This window comes from Calliphora vicina, chromosome 1 (assembly GCF_958450345.1).
Source record: "Calliphora vicina chromosome 1, idCalVici1.1, whole genome shotgun sequence".
In the NCBI taxonomy this organism is placed as follows: domain Eukaryota; kingdom Metazoa; phylum Arthropoda; class Insecta; order Diptera; family Calliphoridae; genus Calliphora; species Calliphora vicina.
In genome coordinates this window covers 39,062,372-39,074,901 of record NC_088780.1, presented here as the reverse complement: position 1 = coordinate 39,074,901, position 12,530 = coordinate 39,062,372, and the positions used below count along the sequence as shown (strand labels likewise).

The following is a 12,530-nucleotide window of genomic DNA, read 5'->3' as shown; positions in this document are numbered from 1 at the left end:
GAAAACATCTCAGCTCCTTGTAAAAATGTGAAATTGATCCCGAGATACTGAATTATTTCCAAAAAAAAGTTTCTAAACCAGGGACCATAAATAACGATTATCCAGAAAATTTTAAATCAAAAAGCAATACTATTATATACCAATAGATTGACGTATTGACGTGCTCTTTCAGAATCTATGGTGATATTAAAAAATGATCTTAACTCCGCAATTAACAGTTATTTTTCAGCGTAAAAATAAAAGTTCGCATGAAACTCTTAAAAAAAGAGTTTTTATTAGCCATTATAAAAAAACTCATTTGAGGAGTTTTATTTTCCCGTCAGAAAATAAAAATCTTTCCGTTTATTTTCTACTTTTTTAGCAACTTTCTTTATTGAGCCTATTTGATATAATGTTTGTAGTAATTTATTTGTTTAAGAAAAAAAACAATAATTTGATAATAGGAATCAAACAATAACAAATTAAAATCCCACTTGATTTTATTTTGATAACAATTTATTCAATTGCTATGCAAAGTGCTTTACAAATTGTAATGATCTGAGCAGCGGCAAAGCTTTAAGGGTAAATTTACATAAAATGAGTTTTATTTTCTGACGGGAAAAATAAAATTCCTTTTATTTTATGACGGAAAAAAATAAAACTCCTCAAATGAATTTTATTTTATGGCGGTAAAAAATAAAACTCCTGAAATGCGTTGAACAAAATTTTAAAAAATCGAAAAAACCTTATAAAATGTTAAAAATGTTTTTATTAAATTCTATTCAGTAAGTCTAAATTTCATTTAAATCGAAACAAAATTAAAAAAAACTATTAAGCTAACAAAAACGTAAAGGTCACCCGGGTGGGTATTGGTAAAGCGAAGGTTAACACAAAGTTATTTGCTATTTTGTCAAAATCATAAGCACTTAAGAAATAATAAAGAATTAAGGTCGGTTTCATAGATTTTAAAAGAAAAGTGTTTCTGCTCATATACATACATACATATGTATGTATATTTTAAAGTGGCTAATTTGTATAAATTTCAAATTACTTGCATGAAATTAAAAGTATAACAAAATTGTTCTTTATATTTTACATAAAAAAAATATTAAAAAGAAAAATTACTAAAAGGTTTTTTCTCATGCCATGCAATTGACGTTTGAAAACTTTAATCGATTTATAAAAGACAGAAAGAGAGATAAATTAAATTAGAAACTTTTTGTTTTTGTTAACCAGCACAGGTGAAATATACATTTTCTGTACAAAAAAAAAAAAATAAAAATATTTTCAAACGTGACTTTTTTTAATCCATTACAATCACGATTTCATACTCGTATATACAAAAATAAAATATTGCTTTATACGTGATACACTGTCATAATACTACTTTTTTTAGTTTTATGTGAAATTTTTTTAAAACCTCAATATGGCTAAGGGTATTTTGTTTTTCATTAATAATATACATTTCAAAATATCTAAAACTAATGCACATTTTTTGCTTATTAAGTATTCTGAGAGGTTTTCATTGAATAATCCCTCTTTAAGCTCCCCTTAAAATGTTGAATGATTTGCGCTTGCAACGGAATTATAAGTATAAATAATTTATTTATTTGCTTTAAAATCCCCATAATAAAATATATTTTGTAAAAAAAAAAAAAAAAAAAAACCTCAAAATTAAAGAAATGTCTCATATTTGTGAACTATCATATTGCCAACTATTAAATCAGGGGCCGAATTACCATATTCGATATCGAGTAAATTCTATCGTAATTTTCTTATTTGAAATTACGGCATTCGATATCGAGTATGAAATTTAGTACATTTTGTTATAATTACGATATCGAAATTATTTTTCGATAGTGCGGTAATTCGGCCCCAGATATTGTGGATTGCTGCGATAAAATGAAAAGTGGTAATAATTCTGTATCTTCTAAACTACAGCACCGCAAATTTTACCTAGATTAAAGAAATTTTTTAAAAGTTATTGAATTAAAACCACGTGGTCATTGTATTCATCTAATAAACAATACAAATTACATGAAATCGTCAGTCGAAACATTTGTCTCGCATGCGATTTTGCTAGGTAATAATGAATTATGAAAATCATGTTACTCTCTTCGTTCAGTATAATATCTGTCATTGTTAAAAATATGCAGCAATTTACTTGAGTTGTATTTGGCATTGCCTTCGTATGACAAGCATGACAAAAAATAACAATGTAACTATATTTTAGGGTTAACGAAAGTCGATATGTAGGGACATTTTAAGGATTAAGGAAATTTTTCAACAAAAAAAATTTAAAAATTATGTCTTGAGTTACAAAATATTTATTTTGATACATATCTCACTCGCATCCCACTAAGTGACCAAAAAGATTTTCAAGGAAAAGATCTAAGATTTCTTTTGAGCAAAAAAAATTTAAAAAGGGCCAATTTTGAAAAAAAGTTTGCAAAAAAGTCAGAAATTGTATGTTTTGAGTTACAAAACATTTATTTTGATTGATATTCAACTCTCCACTAAGCGACCAAATAGGTCTTCAAGGGAAATATCTAAACTTTCTTTTGAGGAAAAAAGGCACATTTTGAAAAAAAGTTTGAAGAAAAAGCTATCTAAAATAGTTGGGACACATTTTGCTAAGAACAATAGGTAATAAATTACATGGATGAGAAAAAAACCTGCTGGCCAAAATGTCAAATTTTAAGCACCGATATTGTTCCGATCGGAAGACATCGATTTCAAAAGTTGGTTCACTTGTCATGAAATCCCCCATATATATAACTTTTGATAATTATAAAATTCATGGAATACTTTTTTGAAAAATATGACAAAAAATGGTTTTTATTGAGTTTTTGCGAAGACATACATTTTTCAAATTTAAATTAAATTATTTAAGGTATACATAGACGGCAATGCTGAGTATTAATATTTGTCAAAAATTCAAGTATCATAATACAATTTCATCGTCTAAACAAAATTTGTAATATATTTTCAAAATATGCGAATGATTTTTTTTGACTTACAAAAATTGAAATACAAAATTTGTTTAAAACAATTCAAAAACTTTTTCTTTTCACATGTATCGGATATGTATTTTTAAATACATAAGGCAAACAAAAATGTCAAGAAAATATAAAATAAAAATAAAGTTTTCAAAAAAATATCAATCAACAAAGAAATTAAATATTTGTAATACTATCGTGGAAACAATAAATGTTTTTTCGAAACTATTTTTTGAAATACAGAATGATTTCAATAAGATTTTAAATTTGAAAAGTATTAATACTCAGTATTGCCGTCTATAAATACCTTTATGAATATTTTAAATGAAATTTTACAGTCATATAAATTTTTCTATTAAAAATGCAAAAATATCTGGAATCCCGAAATACCCAAAAATGTTTTGAAAAATGACAAAAATGGAATTTTTAAAATAAGACCATATTGGGCCATCTAAAATGGGTTACTATATTTTGATATCAACTATGCGATTTGTGAATATTTGCCCTAAAGTTGAATTTTACATAAGAAATAGACCTTTTTTTTGGATAGACCTGGTCCCCTCGGTAACACAAACTGGCATTTTTTTTTTTCATTTAGAATATTTTATGTAAAGTTAGCTTTTCAAAAAGTATAAATTCCTTATGCATCTTCTTAGAAATGTTCTTTATATCCAAAAATTAGCGAAAATTCGCCTTTTTTTAAATTTAAATGCATATAACTTTGGACTTAGTCATGATTTTTAAACAATTATTTTTTTTATTTATTTGTCCAATAAACGAAAAATTGGACAAACGTTGGACTCAAAGAGACTATGTTGAAAAAAACAAAATAATTTTTTATCCAAAAACCTGTGTTTTATTAAAAAATTCAAGGACTTATTGCCCCTCATTCGTATATACAGTGGTGGCCAGGAATTTTAGACAAAAATTGTTTGCAAAATTCTATGTAATTGTCAATTATTTTTTCAAATATTTCCACAAATATGTATGCATGAGGACTGTTTTAACACACAAGTGTGTTTTATTCGACTGTGTCAATTCATACATATTCACCACGAACACATAAAATTTTTCTACAACTTGACCAAAAAAAATATTTTTTAAATAAACATATTTTCTCACATTTATATCATTATAATTTTATTATTATAAAATATTCGGACCAAATTTCGTATTTTTAGTTCCATTAGTTTCGGTCATATCATGTTATTAACAGCAGATGTTCGCTGAGATGGGTCAACGTATTTCCACATATCTTTGTCCATATATGTTTTACCGATTTTTTCAAACATTTTTCAGAAACTAGAAACATTAATAATAAATTTCATACCCTTAGAGGTCCTTTTATTTTGGCTCTATCGCACTTAAAATTCAGTTGATGAAAAAATGCAAGTATTTGTCTTAAATTGGTGACCACCACTGTATTAATGATTTTTACCTCATAGTTAAGTATTAAGAAAGTTTCGTATTGGGTCGCTGAAAAAAATACGTTTGAATATTGAATTCATTAATTATCGGTGCTTCATAAGATTGTGATAGACGGATACTTATGGATCTATAGATATAAGGTCGAAACTAAAAAGTTTCTAGATATTTCAAGTATGTATGACGAAACCGGATATGTTAGCCTTTTCTTTCTGTTTCTTTTTATTTTCCCAAAAAATATATTTTTATTTATCTGTGTGAAGCTATGATTAAACATGAGATAAATTATAAAATCCGAGTTAGAGCAAAATATGAGTTCATTATTTTACAAAAAAAAACAAAAATTAAATAAACATATTTTTTTGGAATTTTTAATGCTTTTTTAGCGCTTCAAGAAACCATACTTTAAACACAATGTGAATAGATGAATATTTGTTTGTTAGTGTTGTACTGTTCACTCAGTCTTATCAATCATTAGTCAACGAGACAGAGGAAAGATTTATCATGCATCCTTTCAAATTCCATAATTGAAAATTTAACAATGCAAATTGCAATAAAGGAAACATGATATTTAGATGACTTTTTAAATATGTACAAAAGATATGTAGAAGAATGAATAATTTAAATTATAAAACATGGTATAAACATATGTATGTATTTAGTATATTAATTAAAATATGAAATTTAGAATTTATAATAAAATATCTAAAAAAAAATAATAATAAATTATATAAAATAAAAATATAATACCGATGTATAATATCTATTTTGTAAGGGTGTTGGCTGTACTATGGTTTCCATACTCACTCACTTACTCACTCATTCACTGAGCGTTCGACGGCAGCAGCAGTTATTGAAAGTGCCAACGTACCCAGAGTATTACAGGGAATGGAGCGAAGTTGTATGATGATGAATGGTTTTCATGTCGTGAGATGTTGCCAATGGCAATCACTTAGAGAAGCTGGTAAATGGCGTTTTTCGTTTAATACTAAAGGCGTTTCTTTTTTGCTTTTTTCAAATTTATTTTTTATTTAAAGCTAAAGTAAAAATGGTTTCACTCGTTTTTTAAAGCAGCAAGTAATAAATTATTTTTTCCGAACTATACATCAATTTAAGTACAAATGAAATTTTTTTAAATTTCCTTAACAAATTCTTTAATTTTTAAATAAATATTGTCAGCAGATTTTGAAATTGTTTATTACAAAATTCATATAAATTTTTTAACAACACATAAAACGTTTTAATAACTACTTAAGTTACGTCTACAAACAAACTTTCTCTTTTTTCTAATTATAGTTTATACATATGTATGAATGAATGGAATTAATATGTATTTTGTAAAATAACGTGCTAAAAATTTTCAAGTATTTAACTTGCATTTCCTAATTAAATTAATTAATTTTCATTTGTCATGTGCAAAACGAACAAAAACATTTTGTTTAAGCGAAAAAGAAATAAAATTAAAAAATGTATATAGACGTGAAAAATAATTAAATTTGAATTTGTGAAACAAATTTAATTAAAAGTTTGGTTGAAAATGCATACTGTCTATACAATGGAAACTTTTTATGATATGAATTGAACTTGACTGTGTATTGTGTAATTTGACTCGATAGAATTTTTCGAATTTCTATATATAGCGAACAAATTCGAATGATTTTTTCGAATCGAATTACACAATAAGCCCCCTGTCTGTCTCTAGGGTATTTTAGAAATCAAAGGTTTTTTCGTGGTGCGATAACTACTAAGAAGATCCTCGGCTAACTGTTCGATAAGTAATTTCCAATATGCCATTATTGATGACTTTCGGGCATGTAATTTTTGGGAATTTCTTAAAGTCACTTTTTATTAATGGGTGTATGATGGCGTATTTTGTACGTGGTTTTTGTTTAAAAAATAACTTATATGTCAATTTGAAGTTATTGAACATTATAGTGTAGACACCAAAGCTTTTTTTTTGCTTCGAAATATGCGGGAAGTTTGGATTCACTTCTTTAATATGCAAAAAAGTGGCGCTGAAGCACACCGATTGCTCACCAACGCTTATGGTGGATGTGTTCCATCGGTTTCGACGTGCGAGAGATGGAGACAAATATCGCCCAGACCAGCCAACAAAGTTTGAAGACCAAGAATTGGAGGCACAACTCCATGAAGATTGTTATCAAACTCAACAAGAGCTTGGAAAATCATTGCCAGCTACTCAAGCAGCAGTTTTGAAAACGTTTGCAAGCATCATGATTCATCCAAAAGCAGAGAAATTGGTTACCATACGAATTGAAGATGAGAGACCTTGAAAGACGATTTTGATTGTTAGAAATGCTGCTTGAACGCTATAAAAGAAAATCAGTTTTGCACCGAATAAGTACATGTGATGAAAAATGGATCCATTACGATAACCCGAAGCGTATGAGCCCGGCCCACCAGCCGAATCAATACCAAAGCCAAATATGCATGGCGCTAAGGTAATTCTCCGTATTTGGTGTCAGCTGCTGAAATCTGACCAGACCCTAACAGGGAACCTGTACCGAACGCAACTAATTCGTTTGAAGCGAACATTGGTCGAAAAATACACAGAATATTCGGCCAGACATTAAACCGAAATATTCTATCATGACAACGCTGGGCCACATGTTGCAATACCTGTTAAAAACTATTTAGAAAGAAGTGATTAGGAAGTTTTGCATCATCAGCTTTTTAGTCCATTTATATTTTAAATAATCTTAAAATGTGTTATTGACTAAACAATAGGGTATTCGACTAATGATTGTTCGATTAATCGAATAATTTCTTACGAATAATTATTCGAACAATTTAAAAATGGCCATTTTCGACTAACGAATAATTCGAACAATTTTATGTAGAATAATCGAATAAAACGAATAAATGTTCATATACATATATTTAAATTTATTAAATTGCTTAAAATTTTTCATAATTTCAAATTTAAATAAGTAATAATGACTCACAAAAATTGTATTGTTTCTTAAATTCGACAAATAACTAAAGACAAAGGGACTTTCGATCACTGTAGATGACTGTTCCGATAGCTCCTTCTATAAATATATAAATATTACTGCAAGAAGTTACAATTCTAAAAACAAATCTTTCAACATTTTTAACTTAGGACTTGAACCAATGAAAATAAAAGTATGGAATAAAATATTTGTTATTTAGCTGGCGAAATATTAGAAGAATCGCAATTAATAATCAAAATTTTAACTTAACAAACTAACGTTTTGTTGCAAGAAAAGCATGGAGTTCGTCTTATACATGATTTTGAACATCGTTGTCTAACATGGTAATAAACTTTTTGTGTATTTGTAAATGCGTCAATCATAAACTGCCTGACTTCAAATTAGCCACGTTCACTGACAATGATATAAAATTTTGGACAGATTCCCTTTATTGTGTAATTCCCCAAGACCACTTTATTAAGCAAAGATTCGGCAACGTTGATAGAGCTTGATGTATAATTCAATTTTAATACTTTTATATTGTATTCAGGATCATGTCCAACTAGCTCAATTTTTTTAAAATGGTTTGCTAATCAATTCTTTTGTAGATTGTTCGGGAGTTAATCTGATCAGAATATTTCTGTTGAAAATTTAATGATGGACTTTGTTTTCGAATGTTTTTAACATTATCAATACTTGAATTGTTAACTTTAACGTTATTTTTTGTTTTTCTTTAACAATAAAATATTAAAAAACCGACATCAAAACTTCATTCTTTATTTTTGTTTTACAAACAAATTTAAATTATCCGAATAATTCGATTAATTTTAAACGTGTGATCGAATTATTCGAACAAGTTAAAATCTCTTATTCGTTTTATTCGAAAACCCTAAACAACCAAAAAAAAATTAAAATTTTAGGCGGAGAACATTTTCAAAAGTACATCTAAAAATTACAGTTGCACCATGAGTTAGAGCTTAAAAAAACCAAAGAATTTCAAAACCGCGGTTTCGATTTCGGTCGGTTTTGTGATAATTTATTAAATATCAAGTGTTATAGAAACAAAATCAGTTGATAATATAGGAAAAGCTAACAAATTTAAAATTCAAACTTGACGTGTGTTCAAGAGGATAAGGGAAAATTGGTACATTATTTTTTTAAATGGTACTTTTTTAATATATTGAATTAGTTAGCATATATACATTAATGTTGGCTAATATGCTTCTAAGTAAAGAAATAATCAAGAATAGGGGGCTCAATGGTATTATGATACCAAAAAAGGAGAACTAAACCAAACTAAGGAGTACATTTTCGTTCTTCGAAATGGTACTTTTTAAGTTTTCTATAATATTGAACCTATAATCAGGAAATTACTTGGATTTCAAACTTTATAAATTCGCAGAAATACAGACACACTTTATAATGTACACGAATTCACTTGAAAAACACAGCACACTTTAAGGCACTCAGTTGATGTTTATTCAAATAGTGTCTCTGATAAACTAACTAACGACTGCAACCTCTGCCACTATTTATAACACTGCCATCTGCACTCTAGATTGCTCTCTAACTGTCTAGAGCTTTCTAATACATATGCCATCTGTGGTGTACTTTCTACAATGTTCCTTAACTGAATAATCGAATTCGAATATACGGTCGCAGCAAACAGCGTTGCCATACTTACGTTCAATGGTCAACTGAAAGCTTTTATTCAATGTTAATAATGCCCATAGATATGTTACAGTTTGCTATTACAGCACTGCTATTTGAAAGCAGTATGCTACTTTTAAATCAGCCGTTAAAATCGTTATATGTATTTGAATTCAAGTACAATTTCGTAACAATATTAAATTTTATAATAATAAACCTAAAAATTAGACACACATGATTCTGAATGAGTTAGCAAAAGGTGACTTTAGTGGTACATTTCATTTGCATTTTCAATAATAATGGGCCCAGAAATATGAAATTGGGCTGAGTGGGGGGAATACAAAATGTGGTACTTATTTTATGGTACTTTTTTTAATTCTAATAATACGTATCGACTGAGCTAGAATCCACATTACAATGAACAAATAAACTTGAAACTAGAGATATGTTATCCTGAATTATTATTAATTCACAAAGGGAGACTTAATAGTACTATTTCCTTCTTCTACTTGGGGTGGCGAAGCACACCGGGTCAGCCAGTACTTCATACTTTTATTGTATATTTGAAAATAACTAAGTCTTAGTTAAAAACACTTTGCATTCTTTCTTTTTTTTAATTAAATAAATAAACAGTCATTTGAATTTTAATTGTCAGGAAATACTTGGATGAATCTTTGGATGAAAAAGTTTGTTTTTCAATTCTAAATTTTTAATTTTTCTACTGAAAATAGATTAAAAATAAAAACCGAAGAATAGTTGTCGGTTTCAGGCCTTGAAAAACCGCGGTTTCGACTTCTATTAAAACCGAACACGAAACTCTACCATGAATACATTTTTTTAGAAAAAAAGTATTTTTTAAATTATATAATCCAAACAAGTCATAATTATATTTCAAATGCATCTTAAATCAATAAAATCCAACATCAGCTTCATAAGATACGAATAGTTAATGATACACAAACTCCAATTTCTATAATTTTTATAAAAATGTCATCCATTGCAATTACTCCCTATTTTGTTTTACGGATTTCTAATCTTTTTTTTAACTACATAACTTTGCTGCTTGACAAAGTCTGTTATACGTTAACTTATAGTTATACTGTCAGTATAAGTTTAGGTTAAAATATAATTATACATTGTGATAATAATGGGAGTTAGAAACATATTGTGGTTTTTGAATATAACTTGAAATTATTTTTTCTATCCCAAAATTTAACATCGTAGATGTTTCCATTGGTTTGAGAACATTTCAGAATATTTATTCATACCATTCTTAGGTTAGTTCGTGATATTTTTAGGTCTTCCGCTAGAAAATATATGGGCCTTCTATATGTTAATTATAAGTTTCCTTTTTTTTATTTATTTTAAAGTAATTTAAGATCAGTTGTCACTTAAACTTTATACCAATATTTGCAAGTATTTAGTTCAAATCGAATCCCTAGTAGGTTCCATACTTTGGCATAAAACATAGTTTTTATTTTAATTGCTACATTTTAAACAATCATATATCGTTCCTTTGCTTTAGTCTTATAGAGTTCAATGGCAAAATTTCAACTTAATGCTATTTTTATAGCAATTAGTCATATCAAATGGACACATCCATTAGATAGATACTTAACGTGTCAATGAGTGACAGACAGCTGTTACTTTGACAAATGTAAACTGTGTGTAATTAATTTTTTGTTTGTTTTTTTATTTTCGAAATGGGCATAATTGCATTAAATTAATCCATTACAGTAAAAAATAAATGTTAAAATTAAATAAAAAATTTTAAATTTTTTAAAATAGAAAAATAGATTTTTTATCTAAAGAATATGTATGTATAATTTGTATGCTTTAAAACGCATAGAATAACTTACACAAATTCAAAATTTTCAAATATGTACTTGATCTAGAATAATAAAGGTATAATATGCATGCATTTATTTACTAGGTATATTATATAAACATTTATATATGTATGTATATATAACTACATACTTCCATTTAGACATGTATGTATGTACTATGTACGTGTGCCTTGATTGTCTACATTTAAAAAGGAACATAATCAATCAATAAGATTTATGTGTGCTATAAACTCACAAGATAATACTAATCAATCTTAAGCTGTCACAAAACACAAAATGGTGAATAACTTACAGAGCAATAACAACAAGACCAGCAGCAGCAACAGCAACTACATACAACAACAACAAATCATACACAACTATGCCACAAATACAAGATGTTTCTTTCAACTCGGTCTATACGAGTTGCAATTGTAATATTTTATTCTTTATTAATTAAAATTTGTTTTCGAAAAAGAAAAAGTAATTTACTTATCTTTTCATTTTTTTTATTACATTTATTACTACACGTTTTTAAAATTTTAAGATAGGAAAGGTCAGAGGTTATTTATAAACATGTTTAAAGCGTTTTTTTTTATTATTTTAATTTTCAAATTTATTATCACCATTAATGCTGAGAGCATTATTTTTCTAACGCAAACATAAGATTTCCTTAGAGATTTTTTTATTATAAAATTATTTATTGCAATTTAAAGGTCATGGAAGTTTATCTGTTAAATAGTTATGAGTTTTGCAATAAAAATTTTGTATTATAAATTTGTTATAGCCAATATTTTTTAATATAATATCTATAATAAGCCTTTATTTAGTTACGAAAATTAGATTTGAGGGAAATAATGTTTCGAAATGTCATAAAAATGTCTTATATATCATTTCCAATTGTATTTCAGATGTTTCGAATTGTATTTCAGTAATGGCTATATAATTGAATTTCAGAAATTTCTAGTTGCACAAAAATTCTATGGTTCCCAATCAAAATTGCTAATTTATACTTTCAATTCTAATTAATATATTAAGAAATGTATATACAAAGTGAATAGTTTTAGAAAAAACAAACATGAAATATTATTTTTTAACTGTTCGAGCATCCAATTGCCACTCACTCCCAGACGATTTTTCAACAGCCTTCAAATTCCTCATGCATTTCTAAAGTGAAAAAGGTTTCCCAATTTTTAAATTTAGAGTCTTTGGATTTTTGGTTTATAGAAGAGAGTTTGTACATTATTTTAAATGCAAAATCGAAAAGAACATCCAAGTCAAGAACATTTATGTTTTAAACTTCTCTAGAAAAAACCAAAATTGCATGGAATTGATCCATTTTTTGCTCACATTAAATTAATACAATGCCCTATTATATAAGATTTGATTTAATGTTAGAAAAAAATATAGTCGTTTCTATTTTGTATAATATAATTTTAAGTCCATATTTTGTGATCTCCAGAAATCCTGTAGGATTTCTGTGGGATTCAGAACTTTAAAATTTTTGTCGAAATATTTTCCCTTTCCTGAAAATTTTTCCAAAATTTATTAAACTAACTACAATTTTAAGTACACTACTAAACAATTAAGTTAAATTTAAAAAAAAAATATTTTAAAGCACCTCTTCATATGCATTTAATCGATAATATTCTGATTTGATTCATTATCAAAGTCCTTTAGATAACATTTTTAAG

The 12,530-nt window shown here is 27.2% G+C and overlaps 1 protein-coding gene across 6 annotated transcripts in view; it reads left to right on the top strand.

Annotated features, from left to right (window-relative positions):
* Positions 1 to 12,530, top strand: part of bon (bonus) — an 81,064-nt gene that overhangs the window by 59,389 nt on the left and 9,145 nt on the right. The window lies entirely within an intron of this gene.